This window comes from Mobula hypostoma, chromosome 21 (genome assembly GCF_963921235.1).
Source record: "Mobula hypostoma chromosome 21, sMobHyp1.1, whole genome shotgun sequence".
Classification (NCBI taxonomy): domain Eukaryota; kingdom Metazoa; phylum Chordata; class Chondrichthyes; order Myliobatiformes; family Myliobatidae; genus Mobula; species Mobula hypostoma.
This window is the reverse complement of record NC_086117.1, coordinates 611323-621132: the sequence shown is the minus strand read 5'-3', so window position 1 is coordinate 621132 and position 9810 is coordinate 611323.

Here is a 9810-nt window from a genome sequence, read left to right as displayed (position 1 = left end):
CTTGACATTCAGTGGCATCACCATCACTGAATCTCCTACTATCAATATCCTGGGGGTTGCCATTGACAGGAAGCTGAACTGGTCTAGCCATATAAACACTGTGGCTACCAGAGCAGGTCAAAGGCTAGGAATTCTGCGGTGTGTAACTTACTTCCTGACTCCCCAAAGCCTGTCCACCATCTACAAGGCTCAGGTCAGGAGTGTAATGGAATACTTGCCACTTGCCAGGATGAGTGCAGCTCCATCAACACTTAAGAAGCTTGACGCCATCCAATACGAGGCAGCCCACTTGATTGCTACCCCTTCCACAAGCATCCCATCCCTCCACCATCGACAAACAGCTGCAGCAATATGTAGTATCTACAAGATGCAACAACACACCAAGGTTCCGAAGGCAGCACCTTCCAGACCCACGACCACTACCATCTAGAATGACAAGAACAGCAGATACCTGGGAACACCACCACTTGGAAATCCCCCTCCAAGTCATTCACCATCCTGACTTGGAAACATATCACCGTTCCTTCATTGTCACTGGGTCACAATCATGGAATTCCCTTCCTAAAAGCACTGTGGATGTACCTACACCTCAGGGACTGCAGCGAATCAAACAGGCAGCTGATCATCACCTTCTCAAGGACAACAAGGGATGGGCAATAAATGCTGGTTTAGCCGGTGATGCCCACATTCCATAAATGAACAAATGTAAAAAAAAAAATTCCTTACCTTGTCAAGCCCCATTTGTTTGTTTCAATGAGATCACCTTTCATTCTTTCAAATTCAGAGTTGTATAAAATGCTTAATCTCTCATTATATAACAATACTCAACCTAGGAAGTGGATGACAGCTTTATGACTTTAGCATTTGTTTGTATGAATTAGTACTGCTAATGGTTAAATTACAGGTCTCCAGAAACCTGGACTATTGATTCAGTGATATGAGTTTGAATTCAACAAGGAAATCTAATCTAGAATTATTAAATAATTCAGAAATAAAATGGTTGTGTCAACTACAATGGTAATGAAACTGCAGGATTGCTATGCAACTTAAAGAATTCACATATACCTCTCTGGGAAAAGCCACCTGACTGAATTTTGGGCTGATTCTTAACTGCCCTCTGAAGCAGTCCAGCAATCCACTTAGTTCAGAAGGCCACTGATGCTGACTTTGCAAACAACATCTCCACCCTGTCCATGAATAAACTAAAACAAAATTTTGCATTAGAAGATGGGGGGGGGGAGGGGGAGGTTGAATGTATTTCTCAGGAGTCTAACCAGGGCCAAAAACACGGCACTGTGGGTGACCCAGAGGTACAAAGAGGAAGGAATCAAGATCAATCATGGCAGGTGACTCGATGGTGAGGAGAACAGATGGGCACTTCTATGGCCATAGACTTGAATTAGAGTGATAATTGTTAATTGATTTATTAATGTCACATATACTGAGATAGATGTGAAAAGCTTTGTTTGCATGCTATTCAGACAGATCATTCCATAGAGTTGATATAAAAGGAAAATAACAGAATGCAGAATCTAGTGTTACGGCTGCAGAATAAGTGCAGTGATGCTAGGTAATAAGGTGCAAGGGCAATGTTGTGTTGCCTCCGTGCTGCCAAGGTGAAGGACAGGATGTCGCCGTGATTGCAAGGCTATCTAAAGGACAAGGGCAAACAGACAGAGATCATAGTTCACATTAGCATTACATAAAAAGAGAGATGAGGTTCTGCAGGGTGCATTTAAAAAGCTAGACAGGACGACTAAATTTGTAATCTCTGTATTATTTCAGGTGCCATGTCCTAGCCAGTGTAGAAATTGAAAGACAGCCCAGATGAATCCAATTGAATTGAATTGACTTTATCCCTTATATCCTTCATATACACGAGGAGTAAAAATCTTTACGTTATGTCTAAATGGGCAATGCGCAATTTATAATAAATAGTATGTACAACAGGACAGTCAACATAACAGAAGTACAATTGTATCAGCATGAATTAAGCAGTCTGATGGCCTGGTGAAAGGAGCTGTCCCGCAGCCTGTTAGTCTTGGCTTTTATGCAGCGGTACCGTTTCCCAGATGGTGGCAGCTGGACCAGTTTGTGGTTGGATGCAACTTGGGTCCCCTATGATCCTTCAGACCGTTTTTACACCCATCTCCGTAAATGTCCTGAATAGTGGGAATTTCACATCTACAGATGCACTGGGCTGTCCGCACCACTCTCTGCAGAATCCTGCGATTGTGGGAAGTACATTTCCCATACCAGGCAGTGATGCAGCCAGTCAGGATGCTCTGAATTGTGCCCCTGTAGAAAGTTCTTAGGATTTGGGGGCCCATACCAAACTTCTTCAACTGTCTTTTTTCACCACACAGCCGGTATGTACAGACCATGTGAGATCTTCTGTGATATATGCTGAACTTAAAGCTATACATCCTCTCCACCCCAGATTCATTGATGTCAATAGGGGTTAGCTTGTCTCCATTCCTCCTGCAGTCCACAACCAGCTCCTTTGTTTTTGGGACATTGAGGGAGAGGTTGGTTTCTTGACACCACCGTGTCAGGGTGATGACTTCTTCTCTGCAAGCTGCCTCATTATTATTTGTGATTAGGCCAATCAGGGTAGTGTTGTCAGCAAATTTAATTAGCCGATTGGAGCTGTGGGTGGTGACACAGTCATGGGTATACAGAAAGTAAAGGAAAGGACTTAGGAAACAGCCTTAAGGGGCACCTGCGTTGAGAGTCAGAGGGGCAGAGGTGAGGGGGCCCACTCTTACCACCTGCTGGCGATCTGATAGGAAGTCCAGGATCCAGCTGCACAAGGCAGGATGTCTGAGCTTCTTGTTGACCCTGGAGGGAATTGTGGTGTTGAATGCTAAAGGCCGAGGAGAGAGGGCTTTAGATTTGTAGATAACTTGGAGCATTTCTTGGTGTGGTGGGTCCTGGTTAACCTGAACCTAAACAAGTCTAACATTCTTGTAAAGAGATTTGCCAGTGCTGCTAGGGAGGGGTTGAACTAATTTAACAGCAGAATGAAACTCAGAATATATGTACAGTTGAAGAGAGTAGAGTCAAATATTCAAGAAGACCAAATCCAGCAGTTAATGCATTCATGGGTGATAAAGATAAACTGTATCTACATAAATTCAACAAGTCTGACAAGGAGTGCATATGATCTGAGATCATGGATTAACACATGCATAGATTATATATGGTGGAATTGCTATCAAACTGACATGATTAAAAGAAGGAGCTGGAGGGTTTAAATTACGAATTTAAGCCTCAAACAAGAGTTTTAGATGTTTCAGAAAGGACAGGGAGGGAGGCAAAAGAGGTGGGGCGTGGCACTGTTGATCAGAGATAGTGTCACGGCTGCGGAAAAGGTGGACGCCATGGCGGGATTGTCTACGGAGTCTCTGTGGATGGAGGTTAGGAACAAGAAGGGGTCAATAACTTTACTGGGTGTTTTTTATAGGCTGTCCAATAGTAACAGGGATATCGAGGAGCAGATAGGGAAACAGATCCTGGAAAGGTGTAATAATAACAGAGTTGTCGTGATGGGAGATTTTAATTTCCCAAATATCGATTGGCATCTCCCAAGAGGACCCTCTAGAACAAGGGATTTAGATGAGGTGGAATTTGTTAGGTGTGTTCAGGAAGGTTTCTTGATGCAATATGTAGATAAGCCTACAAGAGGAGAGACTGTACTTGATTTGGTATTGGGAAGTGAACCTGGTCAGGTGTTAGATCTCTTAGTGGGAGAGCATTTTGGAGATAGTGATCATAATTCTATCTCCTTTACAATAGCACTGAGAGAGATAGGAACAGACAAGTTAGAAAAGTGTTTAATTGGAGTAAAGGGAATTATGAGGCTATCAGGCAGGAAATTGGAGGCTTAAATTGGAAACAGGTGTTCTCAGGGAAAAGTGTGGAAGAAATGTGGCAAATATTCAGGGGATATTTGTGTGGAGTCCTGCATAGGTACGTTCCAATGAGACAGGGAAGTTATGGAAGGGTACAGGAACAGTGGTGTACAAAGGCTGTAATAAGTCTAGCCAAGAAGAAAAGAAAAGCTTACAAATGGTTCAGAGAGCTGGGTAATGTGAGAGATCTAGAAGATTATAAGGCTAACAGGAAGGAGTTTAAGAAGGAAATTAGGAGAGCCAGAAGGGGCCATGAGAAGGCCTTGGCGGGCAGGATTATGGAAAACCCCTAAGGCATTCTACAAGTATGTAAAGAGCAAGAGGATAAGATGTGAAAGAATAGGACCCATCAAGTGTGACAGTGGGAAAGTGTGTATGGAACCAGAGGAAATAGCAGAGCTACTAAGTGAATACTTTACTTCAGTATTCTCTATGGAAAAGGATCTTGGTGATTGTAGTGATGACTTGCAGCAGACTGAAAAGCTTGAGCATGTAGATATTAAGAAAGAGGATGTGCTGGAGCTTTTGGAAGGCATCAAATTAGATAAGTCGCCGGGACCGGATGAGATGTATCCCATGCTACTGTGGGAGGCGAGGGAGGAGATTGCTGAGCCTCTGGCGATGATCTTTGAATCATCAATGGGGATGGGAGAGGATCCGGAGGATTAGAGGGTTGCGGATGTTTTTCCTTTATTCAAGGAAGGGAGTAGAGATAGCCTAGGAAATTATAGACCAGTGAGTCTCACCTCAGTAGTTGGTAAGTTGATGGAGAAGATCCTGAGGGGCAGGATTTATGAACATTTGGAGAGGTATAATACAATTAGGAGTAGTCAGCATGGCTTTGTCAAGGGCAGGTCATGCCTTAGGAGTCTGATTGAATTTTTTGAGGATGTGACTAAACACATTGATGAAGGAAGAGCAGTAGATGTAGTGTATATGGATTTCAGCAAGGCATTGTTTTTTTTAGATTATGAGAACACTCAGTCCTCTTTTATTGTCAATTAGAAATGCATACATGCATTAAGAAATGATACAATGTGTCTCCGGAGTGATATCACAGAAAACAGGACAAAACAAAGACTAACACTGACAGAACCACATAATTATAACATATACTTACAGCAGTGCAAAGCAATACCATAATTTGATGAAGAACAAACCATGGGCACAGTAAAAAAAAGTCTCAAAGTCCCCGAGTTGGTCGACTCCTGAGTCCCTGATAGCAGACTCCCTGCCATAAACCTCCAGGCACCGTCAACTTGCCGATGCCTTGGAAGCAGCCGACCACAGCCGACACTGAGTCTGTCCCTCTGAAACTTCGAGCCTCCGACCAGCCCTTCCGATACAGCCTCCCGAGCGCCATCCTCTGCCGAGCGCCTTCGACCTAGCCCCAGCCACTGAAACAAGCAAAGCCGAGGATTTGGGGCCATCTGCTCTGGAGATTCCGGTTACCACACAGTAGCAGCGGCAGCGAAGTGGGCATTTCAGAAGTTTTCCAGATGTTCCTCCATACTCTCACGTCCGTCTCCATCAAATCAGGATTGTGAACGGTCCCCTACTTGATAGATTACAGATATCATTCATCGCAGAGGCTGTGCATGCTGCCATTGCGCCACCATCTTCTCCTCCCCCATTTGATAAGGTATCCCATGCAAGGCTTATTGGGAAAGTAAGGAGGCATGAGATCCAAGGGGACATTGCTTTGTGGATCCAGAACTGGCTTGCCCATAGAAGGCAAAGAGTGGTTGTTAGATGGGTCATATTCAGCATGGAGGTCAGACACCAGTGGAGTGCCTCAGGGATCTGTTCTGGAACCCTTACTCTTCGTGATTTTTATAAATGACCTGGATGAGGAAGTGGCGGGATGGGTTAGTAAGTTTGCTAATGACACAAAGGTTGGAGGTGTTGTAGATAGTGTGGAGGGCTGTCAGGGGTTACAGCGGGACATTGATAGGATGCAAAACTGGGCTGAGAAATAGCAGATGGAGTTCAACCCAGATAAGTGTGAAGTGGTTCATTTTGGTAGGTCAAATATGATGGCAGAATATAGTATTAATGGTAAGACTCTTGGCAGTGTGGAGGATCAGAGGGATCTTGGGGTCTGAGTCCTTAGGATGCTGAAAGCAGCTGCGCAGGTTGACTCTGTGGTTAAGAAGGCGTTCGGTTTATTGGCCTTCATCAATTGTGGAATTGAATTTAGGAGCCAAGAGGTAATGTTGCAGCTATACAGGACACTGGTCAGACCCTACTTGGAGTACTGTGCTCAGTTCTGGTTGCCTCACTACAGGAAGGATGTGGAAGCCATAGAAAGGGTGCAGAGGAGATTTACAAGGATGTTGCTTGGATTGGGGAGCATGCCTTATGAAAACAGATTGAGTGAACTCGGAGGATGAGAGGTGACCTGATAGAGGTGCATAAGATGACGAGAGGCATTGATTGTGTGGATAGTAAGAGGCTTTTCCCAGGGCTGAAATGGTTGCCACAAGAGGACACAGGTTTAAGGTGCTGGAGAGTAGGTACAGAGGAGATGTCAGGGTAATTTTTTACTCAGACAGTGGTGAGTGCGTGGAATGGGCTGCCGGCAACGGTGGTGGAGGCGGATACGATAGGGTCTTTTAAGAGACTTTTAGATAGGTACGTGGAGCTTAGTAAAATAGAGAGTTATAGGTAAGCCTAGTAACTTCTAAGGTAGGGACATGTTCGGCACAACTTTGTGGGCCGAAGTGCCTGTATTATGCTGTAGATTTTCTATGTTTCCATTTCTATGAAAGACCTGACAGATATAGTACTCACATACAAGAGAAAATCGGCAGATGATGGAAATCCAAGCAACACACACAACATGCTCGAGGAACTCAGCAGGCCAAGCAGCATTTGTGGAAGAGAGTAAACAGTCGACATTTTGGGCCGAGACCCTTCATCAAGACACAATAGAGTAGAGTAAAACTCAGATAATCTGCTAAATATTGAGTTATCCTTTGTTTATAGGACCATAAAAGCAATAGACATAGGAGCAGAATTAGGTCATTCAGTCATTGAGTCTGCTCTGCCATTTCAGCATGCCTGATCCCAGATCCCACTCAACCTCATACATCTGCCTTCTCGCCAGACCCTTTGATGCCCTGACCAATTAGGAAACGATCAAGTTCCGCCTTAAATATACCCACGGACTTGGCCTCCACCACATTCTGTGGCAGAGCATTCCACACATTCACTACTCGCTGGTTAAAAATATTGCTCCTTACATCTGTTCTAAAACAAATTGAGGGTTGCCCCTCAATTTTGAGGCTGTGCCCTCTAGTTCCAGATACCCCCACCATAGGAAATGTCCTCTCCACATCCAACCTATCTAGTCCTTGCAACATTCAGTAGATTTCAATGATATCCCCCTGCATTCTTCTAAATTCCAGTGAGTACAGTCCCAAAGCTGCCAAACATTTCTCACATGTTAACCCCTTCATTCCTGGAATCACCCTCATGAACCTCCTCTGGACACTGTCCAATGACAACACACCTTTTCTGAGATATGGGGCCAAAAACTGTTGACAATGCTCCATGTGTGGCCCGACTAGTGTGTCATAAAGGCTCAGCATTATCTCCTTGCTTTTATATTCTACACCCCTTGAAATAAATGCCAAAATTGCATTTGCCTTCTTTACCACAGACTCAACCTGTAAATTAACTTTCTGGGAGTTTTGCATAGGACTCCTAAGTCCTTCTGCACCTCTCATGTTTGATCCTTCTCCCCATTCTGATAATAGTCTGCACTATTGTTCCCTTTACCAAAATGCATTACAGTATCATACATTTCCCAATACTGTATTCCATCTGCCACTTTTTTGCCAATTCTTCCAATTTGTCTAAGTCCCCTCTACTTATCTTTGTATCATCCGCAAACTTTGCCACAAAGACATCAACTTCATTATCCAAATCATTGACAAACAATGTGAAAAGACCAGTCCCAATACTGATCCCTGAGGAACACTACGAATCACCGGCAGCCAACCAGAAAGGCTCCTTTTATTCACTCTTGCTGCCTCCTGCCTGTCAGCTATGCCATTATCCATGCCAGCATCTTTCCTGTAACGCCATAGGATTTTATCTTGCTAAGCAGCCTCATGTGCGGCACCTTATCAAACAACTTCTGAAAATCCAAGTAAATGATATTCACTGCCTCTTCTTTGTCCACCCACTTCATTACTTCCTCGAAGAACTCATCATATTTGTCAGGAACGATTTCCCTTTACAGGAACAATGTTGACTTTGACATTTTGTATCATCAGTCTCCAAGTACCCCAAAACCTTTTCCTTAATAATAGACTCCAACACTTTCCCAGCCACTGAAGTTAGGCTAACTGGCCTATAATTTCCTTTTTTTTTGTCTTCCTTCCTTCTTAAAGAGTGAAGTGACATTTGCAATCTTCTATTCCTCCAGAACCATGCCAGAATCAAGTGATTCTTGAAAGATCATGGCCAATGCATCTGTTATCTCTTCAGCAACCTCTCTCAGGACTCTGGAGTGTAGTCCATCTGGTCCAGTGACTTATCCACCAGAAGACCTTTGAGTTGGTTTCGCACGTTTTCCTTTGTAATAGAACTGGCACACACTCCTACTCCCTGACGCTCACAGATCTCTGGCACACTGCTAGCATCTTCCACAATGAAGACAGATGCAAAATACCCATTAAGTTCATCTGCCATTTCTTTGTCCCCCATTACTACCTCACCAGCATCATTTTCCAGTGGTCCAATATCAATTTTCACTTCCATTTCACTCTTTATATTACTGAAAAAACTTTTGGTATCCTGCTTTATGTTGTTGGCTAGTCTGCCCTCATATTTCATCTTTTCCCTTCTTACAGCTTTTTCAGTCACCTTTTGTTGTATTTTAAAAGTTTCCCAATCACCCAACTTCCCATTCACTTTTGCTACCTTATATGCCCTTTCCTTGGCTTTTACACAGTCCCTAACCTCCTTTGTCAGCCACGGTTGCCTACCCCTGCCATTTCTGAATTTCTTCCTCTGTGGAACATATCTATCCAGCGCCTAGTGAACTATTTCCAGAAACCTCAGCCATCTCTGCTCTACCGTCATCCCCGCAAATATACTCCTCCAATCCACCTGGGCAATTTCCTCTCTCATGCCTCTGTAATTCCCTTGATTCCATTGCAATATTGATACATGTAAGTTATACTTCTCCCTCTCAAATTGCAGTATTAATTAAATTATATTATAATCACTACCTCCTAAAGGTTCCTTTATGTTAAACTCCATAATAAGATCTGGGTTATTACTGAACACCCAATCTAAGACAGTCTTTCCCTGAGTTGGCTCAAGCACAAGCTGCTCTAAAAAACCATCTTGTAGGCATTCAACAAATTGAATCTCTTGCGATCTGACATCAACCTGATTTTCCCAATCCCCTTGCATACAGAAGTACCAATTACAACTGTGTCATTACCCTTATTACATGCCTTTTTCAGCTCCCATTGCAATCTCGACCCTACATCTTGTCTACTATTTGGAGGCCTATATATGATTCCCAAATAGTTTTTGTACCCTTGCAATTTAACTCACCTGCAAAGATTCAAAATTCTCTGACCCTATGTCGTCTCTTTCTAAAGATGTAATTCCATCTCTTACCAACAGAGTCACACCACCGCCTATGGCTTCCTGCCTGTCCTTTTGATACAAAGTATATCCTTTGATGTGAAGCTCCCAAATATGGCCTTCTTTTAGCCATGTCTCAGTGACGCCCATGTCATAATGACCAATCTCTTATTGTGCCATGAGTTCATCCACCTTATTCTGAATGCTACACGCATTTAAATACAGCACCTTCAGTCTTGTATTCTTCGCCCTTTTGAATTTTACCTCTGTGGTACAATTTAACTCT